Here is a 15,434-nt window from a genome sequence, read left to right as displayed (position 1 = left end):
CAACGTTAGCAGATATGAAAAGTGAATGCACAATGAACGTGAAAGTTCACAATGAGTAAATTAAAAAGTGAAACCTGAACTCAAGTTTTCTGCCAATTAGTGTCTTTAAAAATAGCCCTGGCTGGTGTGGCTCAGTGGACTGGGTGCCAGCCTGCACAAACCAAAGGGCCCCTGGCTCTGGGGCACATGTCTGGGTTGCAGGCAGGGCCCCCGGTGGGGGACATGCTAGAGGCAACCACACATTGATGTTTCTCTTCCTCTCTTTTTCTCCCTCCCTCCCCTTCCCTAAAAATAAATAAATAAAATCTTTAAAAAAATAAAAATACAGTCCTTGTAAAACCATGGGCCAGCCTGAAGAACATCCTGACAAAGGGCCCTCTCTGAGGGTTTTTTCTGAGGAATATCAAAGTGACACAGACTCTGTTACTGATTAACTCAGGTTGTCACTATAGTGAAACTATTATTTCAACATAAAATATAATAATCACAAATACTTTAAGGACAGCACCCACATGATTTCTTTGCCCCACGTGGCTTAGCCTAGTGCTTTAAGTATAACAGGGTTTCAGTTATCCTGTACCTTCTACCCTACATAAACAGGACTCAATACAGGGTGCCTGCTTGGAGAAACTTGTCTTCTGCAGAGGTTCTTAAACACGTCAGCAGGGGTCAAAGGGAAGCATCTTGCTCTGACTTCCCCACCTCGGACAGGGTCGAAAGGGAGCTCCAGACAGCCCTTTTCGCCTGGCCCCTAAGATTCAAAGCCTCATCACCACTGCCTTGAATCCCCCAGAACAAATCTCATTAAGCCCCATACCTTTGTGCGTGTCCATCACTCTAACAAGGCCCAGATTTTCAGGTCACCTAGAACCTTCCTCACTCTAACCCCTATAAAGTTCTCGCCCCTATTCAACCCCATCTGCTGCTCCTCCCAACTCTTGGAACCCATCCCCCACTGCCCTCTGCAGTTCATGGTCTATCCTTGGTCAAATCCCTCTACCTGCAAGCTGTCTCTGCACATTCCCTTCTTTTTCTTGCCCTCACTGTAACTTGGTTCTCCCCTGAGGACACTGTTTCCCCAGCAGCCTCTCAGCTGATGGACCCCTCCATTCCCACAGCCCTGTATCACCTGGATGTCTGATAGGTATCTCAAGGCCGACATGTGCAAAACAGCTCTGATCTTCCTCTGTAAATCTCACTACAAACATCTTGTTTTATTAATGGCAGCCCCACCCTTCCAGTTGCTCAGGTCAAAAACCTTGAATCCTTTTATTGGCCACACCCCACATTCAATATAAAGAAATCCAGTGGGCTCTACTTTCAAAACGTATCCGGAACCCAACCTCTTCTCGCCACCCCCGGTGGGCGATCCACCACTACCATCCCGTGCCCAGATTACTGCAGTAGCATTTTTTAAAGTCTCCATTCCTCCACCTGAGTCTGTTCCACCTTCCTGGAGCCTATTCTCCACCCAGCAGCTAGAGAAATTTTTTAAATACATAAATCAGATCGCGTCACCACTGGACACCTACCCACACTCCCTGTTTAAACCAGAGTAGCATAAGCCCAGGTCCTTATAATAGCCTACGAGCCCGAGAGGATCTGACCCCTTGGCCTGTCGGGTCTCTTCTACTCTCCCTACACTACTCTGTTTTCAGTCCCCAATGGTCCCAGGAGAAACCAGCAAATGCTGTCTTAGGGCATTTCAGCTGTTTTCTCCGCCTGACATCACTCCTCTTCAGATAGCCCCCACCTCCCTCCAGCACCTCCAATCCCCTTGCCTGCTCCACGCTTTCTCTCGGCTCTCGTTCCTTCTTATACCTGTATCATTTTCTTAGGTAGCACATTTTTGTCCCCCATGCGAATGTGATGGCAGGGCTGGAGGCTCTTCGTGTGCTGTTCACTGCGGGGTCCCAAGGGCCCACCTAGAGCCTAGGACTGACTCCTAATCCCCCTCCACAACCCGCTTCACCACAGCTTCTCCTTCTCGGGCGACGGCAACCTCATTTCTTCAGTGGCCCTGGTCAGAAACACCGGAGGCCTCTCTCTTGCCTGTTACACCCACAACCCATCAGTCAGGAAAGCTTTTTGGCTCCACCTTAATTGCTCAATAATTTCATGTTGAAAGAAGGACTGATTGATCTTGGGGAAATTTGCTAATAACATAACCCAATTCCTATAAAATACCATGACTAATGTCAATACTTACACATCGAATCCTTTCACATATCCCGCACATTGGTATCCCACTAATTACATGCATCGCATGCGTAGTCATGCTATTAATTTTGAACTTACTTTTCTCCAGCTTGCCTGCTACTTTGTACAGACTTTGTTAACATCCTAAGTGCAGGGACCAGGTGCAAGATACTTTACGATCTTCTAGGTCCAGTTCAGTTCTTCTGGCTCTAAGGGCTATGTTGGTGATGCAGAGAGCGATTTCACCATCGGCAGTCAAAGGCAGAACTCAGAGATCTTGAGATCCTATTAAAAAGTCAATCTAATTCAACAAATCTTTACTGCATGACTATACTAGGAATTCCACAGGATGCCAGAGGGGACAAAATACGTAATGCTCAAGAGATGCATCTTCTAATAGAGAACACAGTCCTTTAAACAAATCGTTTTAATACAGTGTGATACATGGAATAAGAGTATTCACAGAAGGTGAGAGTAATTTACCCCCGCAAGCCAGAGAAAGGCAAGAACAAGTCAGAACTCATCAAAATACAGTGTGTGACAAAGATATCCCAAACAAGGGAAAACTGAACAGGGCTTTTCCTGTTTGTTATTCAGCTTCTGTTCTTTATTATTAGCGATGTTGCTCTTGTCTATAACAGGGAAGGTGGGCAGGAAGAAGTCAATTCTTGGACCAGACCATATGCATTAGGTAAGAAGTCTGGATTTGAAGCTTTTCAAAATCCCTTGCAAAATTTTGATATATGATGACTTAAATGATCACAAAAAAGAACTTTACTAATTTAGTCAAGTTTTGACTCATAGAATGCTTTTGGCAAGGTTTTCATGAATAATACTAGTCCACGTGTCTGGTGCCAAAACTGAAATATTAATAGAGTGTGTTTAGATTTAAATCTAGTCATAAACACGTCTCTAAGATAAGATGCATGATAAATAGGAGAAAAAAATAATCTGGAGATGTTACTTTCTGTGAGCTGTCGGAACCGTGAACAGCTGCGATATGTCTTCGCATTTTCCTTGAAAGTGAAGTCAGGAGCTGACGGAGGACAAGACTGCCTGTACCTACACAAGCCAGAGAACTCTGCGTCCACAAGTTTTGATGACTCGTTATGGAAACATATTCTCCTGAAAACTGGACATTAACCTATGCAAGTTTTTTCCAACAGGCATGGGTAAATACCTTTATAAAACTAAAATGAACAAGTTTTGTCTTTCTCTGTGAACAGTAAGCTTCTTTTGACATTCTTCAAGCTATTCTCCATCATGGAACTGGACTCGTGTGCCGGCTTTATTATTCAGCAGGCATTTCTTTCTGAGAGCCTCTGTTTTCCTACCTGAGAAAACAGAAACAGCAAGCCTTGCCTTGATCTCTCACAGCATTTGTGAGGTCCAAATCAGATCTCAAAGCACATCATAAACACTCGAGCATCCATCTACAAGCAAAAAACTTGTATGTGAATATTTATAGCAGCATTATTCATAATAGCCAAAAAGTGGAAATTACTAACTCAAATGTCCACTAAGTGATAGGTGGATAAACCAAATGTACAGAATGGCTTTAGTGGAATATTTCTTGGCCATAAAAAGGAATGAACCACCGATACAACGTCACAACATGGATGAAGCTTGAACACTTTGTACTAGGTGAGAGAAGCCAGCACACACACCAAAAGAACTGAACAAACCACCCACACTTATATGAGTCTATTTCTATGAAATGTCCCAAGTAGGTAAACCTGCAGACAGAAAGTAGATCGGTGGCACCGGGCTGGGAGGAGAGAGTACTGGAGAGTCACTGCTCGTGGGGACAGGGTCACAGCAGTGTTTTTCAGTTAGATCACGGTGGTGGCAGCATGGGTCTGTGAGTACTAGAAACTCCTGAATTGCAGACTTTAGCCGGGCGAATTGATGGAACGTGATCTAGATCTCAGTTTTATAGACTATACAATACAAATGCAATATACACATATTTCATTATTGTTGTGATTATTCAGGAGTCTCCATTTTTCAGATTAGAGGTCTTTTCTGAGACTATGCTATACTTCCTTCCACTCCCCCACTCCCACCCTCCCACCCCCAAAATCTCTCTAAAATACTGAGAGCTGCCTACCGAGCTTCTGGACAATAACTGAGAAAGCAATTAGTACATCAAAGAAAGCAGGTGTGGAGGCGAGACTGGAGTTCATAAACAGGACCACAGGTAACGAATGCCCTCGGGGACTAGATGTGTTGGTTGTGACGTCACTTTTTACTCAAAGTTGCACTGCTCAGTGCCCAACGTGAGTCAGTAATTTCACCTGGGTAAAATTGTGTGTGTGTGTGTGTGTGTGTGTGTTTGTGCACGTCTGGAAAAAGTGTGAAGACCCACACGGTTCAACCAGGGATTTTTGTCTTCCTGCCACTAAAGCTTACCAAGTTCTTGCCATTTCTCATGTTTTTGAAGAATTTTGTCTTGACTTTTAGAAATTTTAATTTAAAAAAATTTAAGTGGGAGATAAATGAGCAAAAAATATAATATTAAAACTTCCACAAAAATTATGTAAAACCATCACCCAAAACACCATATAATATTCATTTCCTATCCAAAAATTATTTTCAAAGCAAAGGGACTATAATTTTATTTAGTTTGGTCACTTTTAAGAACAACTAAGGAACATACTCAGTAAAAACCGAACGTGAGTTTCACAGAGAACTAATTTGTTATTGCATTGGTTATTATTTTTTATCACCCAAAAGAATAACATGGTGCCAAATGTGCCAAAATAAAAAAATACCATGAAGATAAAAAGGAAATAAAATAAAATAACATAAAAATTTCCTCTAAAAGTATAAGTATAAATACAAAACTGAAAGAGTTAAAAAAGCAACAGATAAGGTGTTCTCATTTGCATTGTTTTCCCTGTATAAACATGAAAAAAGAGAGAATGAGGAGGGCTGTTAACAGCAGCTGTCTCAGAACTACATTTTCTGGCTTTCCTGTGACAAAGGTGTAATGAAAGAAGTTATTGGTTAGAAAAAACACCGCCAGTGAGTTCAGTTTTACCCAAAGATGCCCTGTAAAGTCACACCAGCTTCTCCGTGGCTTTAGGAAGATTGGTGAAAACTTCAACTGGAGAATTTGGGTCAAGAGAAACTTGGTCAGATGAAGCAAAGTCTTTTCAAAGACAGAAACTGAAGTCATTTCTATTGTTTGACTGGATTTCTCTTTTTTTCAACTGTTTGGTGATCATTAAGGACACAGCCTAACGTGTAGAATGTTTAGAGAGATGATTTTTTTTTTAATTAAACTTCAATTTTAAGAAGGATTTGTCATTAGAACACATCTGCCATGTTGCAAACTTAAGCGCAGGTTCTCTTGGTCCTTGGGCTTCCTGACCCTCAGACCAGAGTCGCCGGACTCACATCACGGGCTCTCGGGGTCCGCAGCTTGCTGAGCACAGTCTCCATAAACCACCGGGCCAATTCCTTCTTCCTTAGGATATATACCCATTCATCCTTTTGGTGCTGTTTCTTTGGAAAACTCTGACTAACACATACCAGGTTCAAAGAAATATGATCCCGGAGAATGCTATGCTCCAACTCCTAGAAGTGGTCTCATCTGACAGAAAAGTATATCAGGGTAGAAAAATAATTCAGAAATGCCCTCTAACAGTCTGGCTAGAAAACACCACTGAGAAATCGACCTATCCCAGCTTCTTCCTTCTTACTTGTTTCACGTATTCTTAAAGGAACCTCAGATTTTGTCTTCTAGAATGGCAGCTAGTGTTTCCTGTGCTTCCGCTCACCTGGTATACATAAACAGATACGAACTGTGTATAAAGATTTATTTATAAAGAAACGGACTTGCTAGGCCATGAGAAGAGGCGAATTTTCCAGCACCTCTTTCCAGCCATGGCAGATAACTGCAACCACAACGAACAATACATGCATTTTTGCAGGTGAGCTGTGGATTAAAATACCAGCCAGGCAGCAGTTGGGGTAGATGTATCAGAACTGAAAACCATCTTTGTTCGACTCAGTTGCAATTGACGAAGATAATTGCAGAATTTATAGACCTTTTTGGCATTGGTGTGGAAGAACATAAGGATAATTATCAAGAGGAGTTTGTCTTACCCCTCGTGAGGAAAGTCAAAGACATATGAAAATATCTGGAAAGCAGGCAATTTTTTGAGGGGAGATTAAGAGCTGCACTTAAGCTTTCAGAAAAAGGAACCGCTTTGTGCTTAAAAGGGATAAAGAGATCAAGGAAATATTTGCAGACAGTGAGTACAAATGCAAATAAGTAGATAGTGGAAATTTTAACATAGCAACACTTTTCTCTGCATGGCCTCGGCTGACACTCGCATCTGCAGGAGGGTGCAGTGATGCTTCTGTTTTACAAATAAGACAGGTGAAGGCTGGAGAGGCTCTGGTCGTGTTAGAATCCTAGACGCCAATTCTGGACAATGCCCCACCAGTCATTCACATTTCGGTGGTTCAGTTTTTCCCAACCATTCTTCTCACTGAACTCATTACCTTCTTTTTTTTATTTATTGTAATTTTTTCCATTTCCATTTATCCCGCTTTTGCCACCCTCACCCCCCACCAAAAAAGTCCCCACACTGTCATCTGTATTCATGAGTCCTTTTTCCATTTTGCTTGATCCCTCGACCCCCTAACCTCCCCCGTAACTGTCATCCTGCTCTCTGAGTCTGTTTCCATTTGGCTAGTTAGTCCACTTTGTTCATTAGTTCCCATAGATGAGTGAAGTCATACGGCATTTTTCTTCTCATTACCTTCCCATGCGGTTCCAAGACAATACTAATTGAGTTCTTCCCCATTCAAGTGCATTATTATGTAACCCAGGGACCAGACTTTTTCTCCCTCTTTGTCCCTCTGAGATATTCCGGGTCTACCCGAAGAAGCTTCTGGAGCCCAGTGGCTCACGAGGAGGGCGTGTGACTAAGCCGGGAAAAGACAGCCGTTCCTGCTCCCTTAGACAGTTACTGCCTCGTGTACCTTTGGCTGAAGCAACCTTGCGCAGGCCTGCTTGAAGAATTAAGCCGAAGTTTGCAAACAAAGCAAAAGATGGGCAGAACCAATGGGTAGAAAGGGCTTTTCCCCCCAAAAGGTGAATGTGAGTTCCTTGAGGTGAGACACCCACTCGTCACAGCCCCAACTCTCATCCCCGTGGATGCCCCCTCGGACATCTGAGCTGCCTCTGTGTCCCGGGGAGACATCAACACGCGCGGCTCCTGCATCAGGTCTCCTCTTCCTGGTCACAGTTCCCAGCAGGGAGTGGAGAGATGAAGGGGCATTAAACCTGGCACCCCTACTGTACATGCTCAGGTTTCTTAGCCTCGCCTCGCTGTGGCTAGGACTTCATGTCTCAGTCCCCTAGGCAGGGGATTAGGACCCAGAGGAAGCCTCTCCGTTGCTCAGAGGGTGCCTCGAGATTCCTATCTCCTCTACCACCCTTTAACCCCTTCCTCTCTAATATCCCATTCCCATCTTTCCCAGGACTTTACACCCCTCTGTGAAGAATCAGCCAAGTAAATGCCACAATTCCAGGCACTGGGTGCCAGTGATTAAAAAGCACATCTAACATGATAGAGTTTATACTGTGTGGCCAGCAATAGAAGCTGACTGTTTTTGTATTTTATATGATGCTCGGGGAACTTATTAAGCCTATTTTACATAGGGAAGAAGCTGAAGCTTCAGGTAGAGAATGACATTCTCAGTGCCACCAAGGTTTGGGATTTCAATCCAGGTCATCTATCCAGGCCTCTTGAGCCTTCCCCCCACACTCCCTGGCCCCACCCCAACCAGCTATCCAGCATATTCTGCTCTAAGGAGGAGAGCGCTGGTCTCTGACTCAAGAAATGGAGACAAGAAATTTATCAGATATAGGGTTCAAAAAACTGATTATGAAGATGCTCAAGGAATTGGTGAGAACTTTAAGATAAGAAAGTCTGTCCAAGGCAGGAAAAGGACAGGGGACAGAGTGGAAGCAAGGGGGGCTGGAGTCTTTCTTCCAGACTGCAACAGCCCCCACTCACCCTCTGCCACTGCTTCTCTGCCGAGAGGCGAACCCAAAGCCATCCACCAACACAAAGACTCATTTCCTTCCGAAGGTTGGTCCTAAGTCTAGAATAGAAATTCATATTCTTCCTATTACCATCACCTTGACTTTTTTCTTCCAAATTAATATCTCAGTCTTGTGTGATTTGCAGGCCTGCGCTCAATCCACTGAGATACACCAGCCAGGGCTAATATCTTAGTCTTATTAGGCCAAAAAGCATTCGCCAGAAAATTTCCCCAGATCACATCCGGAAGCAGCCATGCAAACCAGACAGTGGATAATACAAAGCCCGAATCACCTTCCCCAAGAGAGGAGAGGGGGAAGGAAAGGGAGAAGAGAGCAAGGAAGGGACTCCATGTTTCCTTTCATAACGTAATACATGATGCATTTTGATTAAACGTTAAGCCTTTTTAACATTATGTCTTTGAAAGTCGACCTAGAAAGAAAAAAGAGATAACCAAAATTGCATCCCGATATTGGGTCCTAGGGATCTGAGAATACGTGCAGGTCTCACACCTAGATCTGTCCCCGCGCATTGCAAGAGGATGGTTTCCTAATGCAGGCAGGGGCTCTGCAGGCCACCAAGGGGGGCCCGCTCTGTGACCTGAAAGTCATCCAACCTGAGTCTCCGGTGACCTGAAAGTCATCCATCCACGTGATGGTAACCACAGAGGCTTGTAAAAGTTAAATAAATGACTAAGAAAAATAAAGACGGCCCACATGCATTCACACATTTGTAATGTATTCAGGGTAAAAATCTATTCGGAGCTAATTGTTAAACAAATTAACAGACTCACTGAATTGCCCAGGAATTATTATTTAGTCCGGGTAACGTAATGCACTGTGTTAAATACAATCTACCGTTGGCCCTAGAGGAACTTTTATTTAAAAAGGGGGAGAAATGATGCCTCAGAGCATTCATTTTTTAAGCTCTTCACCATCTGTTTGGGTGAAAGACTACATAAATGCTGGTAATCACCATTATCACTAATTATCTGTCACTAGAAATCTTTTTCACTCTGCCATTAGCATTAAATTTGAAGCAAGAAGCAGGCTTATTAAGTCCTAGAATAGACTTTTATTCTCTATAGAGGCATACAGTTTACACAACACTTTTGATATTCTAATGTGGACTCTAAATCCCAAACCGCAGAATCCGGGCCAACTGTACCTCTGTTCATGGAACCGCCAGGCCAGCCCTCCCACTCGGAAGGCTGAGCCATCTGGGGCCAGTTCAGTTCTGGACTGGTCAGGGTCCGGCTGGTTAGCCAGCTACCGGGGAGCCTCTGGTCACTGTTAGGGCAGTCACAGTAAGTACTAGAGGAACCTGCCCCCGGTGTGGATGGCAAAGGCCTTGCAATTCGAAGATTTAGTGATTCTAGCCCCTGAAAGAGGAAGGTAATACAAGGTTACTGGGTAGCGGATAAAACTCACCTTGCTCCACTCACACAAATACCTGGCACAATTTCTGGCCCATAGAAGAAGCTTGATAAACATTACTCTTTATTATTGGTGTTGTTTGCAGTTGTAGTGGTAGATTTCATTGCTGCTGCTGTCTGTAGATTTTTAAATTAATTGTCTTCTAGTTATACGCTAACTTTATTTATACAAGATGACATATCAAAGAGTCTCTCTTTCTGACAAGCTTACTAAGCAGGTTCGTGTTCCAGTTGTCTAATAGCTGATTGTTTCCTGTCACGGCTTGACTTCTCTGTAAACACACTGTAAAATCAAATTAATCTGCTACTTGACTCTGGAGCCTGGCAGCCAAAGAACATATTCTAGAAGAACAGAATGGCTTTCCTCCACGGTGTGTCCACAGAGATGACAGACTCCCTGGAAAGTCTAAATGCCACAGCCCGCGGCTCAATACCGTTGACCATCTGATAGAGTCTACTCACACTTCAAAGCCCTCATGGACCTGTTTTCAGACACGAGTCTTCCCAAACTCCCCTTCCTGGAGACTGCCACAGTCCACCGCAGCCCCCCTAGGGCTGCTAAAGGGATGGGTATAGGGGACTGTGTTTTTACCACGTATTCCCATTTCTACTCTAAGCTGAATGAATGGTGTTGGGTGCAGAGCCGAGCAAAACTGAAGCAATCAGATTTTTTTTTTTTTTGACTGGAAAGCTGAAATCAACATAGTGAGTCAACATGGAAAGCTCTGTAAGAGCTGAGCTAGGGTCTATTCTTGAGCTACTTACCTTATCAACCCAAAGCCATGTTTGTGCAAGACAAAGTTAGGAAGCAGCAGAGACCAAGAGTAAGCAGAGAAAGTCGGTTTGGTAAATAGAAGAGAACATGCCTGCGAAATCGTTCGCAGGAGAGTTATACAGCCACTGAAGGAAAAAGCGCCGGTGGTCCCTGGCAGCTCCACAATTGGCGGTTCCACCCCCAACTGTCACTCCGGTATAAGAGAGCTCCAGATCCTGAAGCCAAACCTCCTTTTCAATTGGAAGCCATGTGAGTGGGGGTCTGTCCCTTATGGCCATCGAGTTTGCCTTTAAAAATACACCCCCTCAGATGACGGCTCTTCTACGATACTTTTCCGAATCATCTCAGCGGGGACCGCCCTTGCCTTGCAGAGCTACCTGGTCACGGCCTGCCCAGTCCCCCTGCTTTCCAGTCACTGCGCCCTCCTCCAGGCTCAGCCCCACCCTGAGCACTGGGACAGGTTGTGCTGTACCATTTGAGATCAATGGAGAAGCCCTCATTTAATCACCTGGCGCTGCTCTGATCGGAGTGTGATGTCAGACTGTAGGTGGGCTTGTTTCTGTGACTGAACTCGTTCTGGTAATTTGGTCAGTGAGATCGTCCTAAATCGATTCTACCTTGCCCTGACCCATTGTTTTCTGCAAGGCTGGTTCCAAGGAGGGGCTCTGCCAGACCCCCTTCACCCTAGGAACTGCTTGGTATTACATCACTCATTCTCAGCTGGGGGCGCTTTTGCACCCAGGGCACATTTGGAAAGGTCTGTTATCACAGCCAAGCAGGGGAGGGGTGCTGCTAGCGGCTAGTGGGTAGAGATCAGAGATGCCACTCAAAATATGAATAAGACTGAAGCTGAGAACCGGCCCTTTAGAGGACCATCTACATGACATCGAAGCAGTTATTTTACATCTCTGTGCTTCAGAAAGTCTCTCCATAAAAACAGATGCCTTCAGTGCTTTGTCAATAGTTACGTTTGTACAATGAGAAAACTCACTAGGTAATTATAGCAGTATCTGTTTCTTTCTTATTCTATGGGTACTCTGGGGTTGGGAAAATCCTTGGCAGTGATGAATTCCATATTTACTCGTCAAATTTCTCAGGATTCCAAAGGCTTTTTATCATATTCTTCTCTTGATTTTTGAAAAAAAAAATCAGGTGTTTTAATAAACATTTTTATGGTGGTAAAATACACATACTATAAAATTTACCATCTTAACCACTTTTCAGCGTACAGCGCGGTGGTACCAAGTGCACCCATGTCACTGTGCAACCATCGCTTCCATCCATCTCCAGAACTCTCCATATTGCAAAATCAAAACTCTGCACCCACGAAATAACAACCCCTCCCACCCTCTTTCCCCCAACCCCTGGAAATCACTGTTTTACTTTCTATGTCTAGGAATTTGACTCCTCTAGGTACTCATGTAAGTGGAATCATAGAGTATTTGTCTTTTTGTGTCCAGCTTACTATGTACTTATCATAATATCCTCACGGATCACCCCTACTGTAGCATGTGTCAGAATGCCCTTCCTTTTTAAGGCTGAAAAGTATTATAATATGTATGTATGTATTGCAGTTTTCTTACTCATTCAGCCGTTGGCAGACAGTTGGGTTGTGTCCACATTTTAGCTATTGTAAATAATGCTGCAATTTATACGGTTGTACAAATATCTCTTCAAGACCCTACATTCAGTTCTTTTGAGTTTATACCCAGAAGTGGAATTGCTGGATCACACCCAATTTTATTTTTAATTTTTTAAGGGACGGCCATCCTGTTTTCCGTAGCATTACACCAATTTATAGTCCCACCAACAGTGCCCAAGGGTTCCAATCTGTCCATGTCCTCACCATCATGGGTGGTTTTTGTTAAATCTACACAGTTGCCATCTTAATGGGTCTGAAGTTGTGTCTCCTTAGTTTTGACTTGCATTTACCTAATGATTAGGGATGTTGAGCATGTTTTCCTATGCTTATTGGTCATTTGCATATCATCTTTGGAGAAATGACTATCCAATTCCATTGCCTATTTTTGAATTGGGTTGTTTGGATTTTTTGTCCTTGAGATTTAGGAGTTCTCTATGTATTCTCTATATTATTATCTTATCAGATATACAATTTGCAATTATTTTCTCCCATTCTGTGAATGGGAAAAATTCTGTCTTTTTACTGTTCAAAGTGTTTTTTAATGCAAAAAAGTTTTTGTTTTCATGAGGTCTAATTTGTCTATTTTTTATTGCCCATGCCTTTGGTCTCAGATTCAAAAAATCAATGCCAAAAATCACTGCATAAAGTTGTGAAGCTTTAGTCCCTTGTTTTATAGTCTTATAGTTTATTCATTTTTTACTCTTGCTTTGTTCTTAGAGCTTCATTTTCTCATATCAAGTTTGCAGCCCAAACATGTCCTTGGTAAAATACACACAGATGTATCACTCATCTGTAAAACCCAAAGGTGATTAGCGATTGTGCCTGTGCCTGCACGTGTGTGTGTGTGTGTGTGTGTACACACATTCAAGGTGCCCACATTCAAGTGTTAGATTATCACATGCTGCAAGAAATAGAAAATCCATATAACATCATCAATAAAATAAAATATGGGATATTAAATAGGGTATAGACTTGTGGCTAACCAAATAAACCTAAACAAAACTGTTCAAACAAAAACAGGTTTTTTTATGTTTGTTTTGTTTTGTTTTGCTTGCATATGTAACATCCAAAACAAATATATCCAATTAATGGTAGGCTCTCCTTCAGGTGATGATTCAAAAATCCATGTTTCTTCCTTCTGGTGCCGTATTTAAGAGACAGTGTCCACTTGCATCGAGCTGATATAAGCAGACAGAGAGCAGAGAAGCCACACCTGCTTCTTAACCATCTGAGTTCAGAAGTGACATACGTAAGGTCTACTTTCAAGCCTTTGACAATACTTAGTCACCAACCTTTCCTGGATGCAAGGTCACTGAGAAATGTAATCCCTGATAGCAAGGCTGCCTTCCAGCCACTGCTCCACGCCTGCACTGTTCAGTATGGTAGCTGCTATCACGTCCAAGTGTCTTTGGGCCCTTAGAATGGGGTTGATCCAAACTGAATTGTGCCATAATGAAAAATGTTCACCAGACTCTGATGACTTGGCATGAAACTAAAAATAGAAGTACCTCATTGGAAACCTTTCCATTGATTTCTGATTGAAATGGCAATATTGTGGATATATTGGGCTTAATAAAACACATTATTAAAATTAATTTTGCCCGTTTCTTTTTACTGTGTCCACTAGAAAGTTTCAAATTACACATGTGCCTCACATGCAATTTCTATTGGATAGCACTGCTATGAAAATCAGCCTTTTTTGCACACAAATCAGCTCACAGAATCAAGATAAGGAATACATCTGGGCCACTCATGGGATCAGAAAAAGGAATCAGAAGCTCTCTGGAATCAAGATGAGCATTCTCCCTTTTGCTTTCTCTCTCTCTTCCTTCTCCCACCCCCACCCCCTCAATGAAGCCACACAGTCGCTGCTGGCTCTTTCCATACCTACTGGCTTTACTCATCTTTCTCTCTCCTTTTCATCCCTATGGTCAGAAGGGTAGGTTCAAATGGCTTGCTGCCCATTCACTAGAAGCAATGGGAACAGCTTCTTAAGAAGGGGGCAAAAGAAGGTCAGACAAATTGACTGACGTGTTGGCTCAGCAAGTAAAATGTGTAAATGTCACATGGGCTTGGCAGCTGTCAACATTCCCCAATTTTTACACTTAATAGACTATACGTTTGCTTGGAGGCCTTTTGTAAGAACTCTGTGTTGAATAGGTGACAAATTTAATCTGAGGGCATTACTTGTTAGCTCATGTCATCACTAAAGAAAACATGTAACTAATCTTTCTTGCTGGAGCTTGCACAGGTGCCCAGAAACAGTCAAATTCACTGACGCGTCTAGAACTTCCAACAGTGCATCTTGGGCTCGATGCATATTTATATAACGCCAGGTTTAGATCAAAGTACCAGACTAATCAAATCATGTGCAGAAATTATATGAAGGCAGAGTTAACAAATGGGAGATATATCTCCAAATGTAACTCTTCTTTAGGGCTTAAACTTTTATTTATTTTTCATTGAATTTATTGGGGTAACATTGGCTAATAAAATTGTATAGGTTTCAGGTATATAATTCTATAATACATCATCTGTACTGTGTGTTCACCACCCCAAGTTAAGTTTTCTTCCATCTCCTCCTATCCCCCCATTTGCCCTCTTCTACCCTACTTTCCTCCTGGTAATCACCATACCATTGTCAGTGTCTATGAGATTTTTTTTTTCCTTTGCTTCATCCCTTTGACTTTTTTATCCAGTCCCAACGCTCTTCCCTCTGACAGCTGTCAGTCTGTTCTCTGCATTTATGAGTCTGTTGGTTTATTTTGTTTACTAGATTCCACATATAAATGAAATCATATGGTAATTGTCTTTCTCTGACTGGCTTGTTTCACTTAGCATAATGCTCTCCAGGTCCATCCATGCTGTTGCAAAAGGATAGATATCTTTCTTTTTTTTTCTTTTTGGCTGAATAATATTCCATTGTGTAATGGTACCACAACTTTTTTATCCACTCATCTGCTGATAGGCACTTGGGCTGCTTCCAAAGCTTGGCTATTGTAAATAACACTTCAGTGAACATAAGGGTGCATATACTCTTTTGAATCAGTGTTTCCAATTTCTTGGATATATTCCCAGAAGCAAAATTGCTGGGTCATAAGGCAATTCCATAGTTAATTTTTTGAGGTAACTTCCACAGAGCCTGAACAAATCACAATCCCACAAACAATGCATGAGGGTTCCCTGTTCTCTGCATCTTTTCCAACATTTGTTGTTTCTTGGTTTATTGGTGGTAGCCATTCTGACAGGTGTGAGATAGTATCTCATTGTGGTTTTAATTTGCATCTCTCTGATAATTAGTGATATTGAGCATCTTTT

Source organism: Sturnira hondurensis, unplaced genomic scaffold (assembly GCF_014824575.4).
Source record: "Sturnira hondurensis isolate 20B ecotype Veracruz unplaced genomic scaffold, ASM1482457v3 Scaffold0020237, whole genome shotgun sequence".
NCBI lineage: Eukaryota > Metazoa > Chordata > Mammalia > Chiroptera > Phyllostomidae > Sturnira > Sturnira hondurensis.
Note: the sequence above shows the minus strand (reverse complement) of the source record.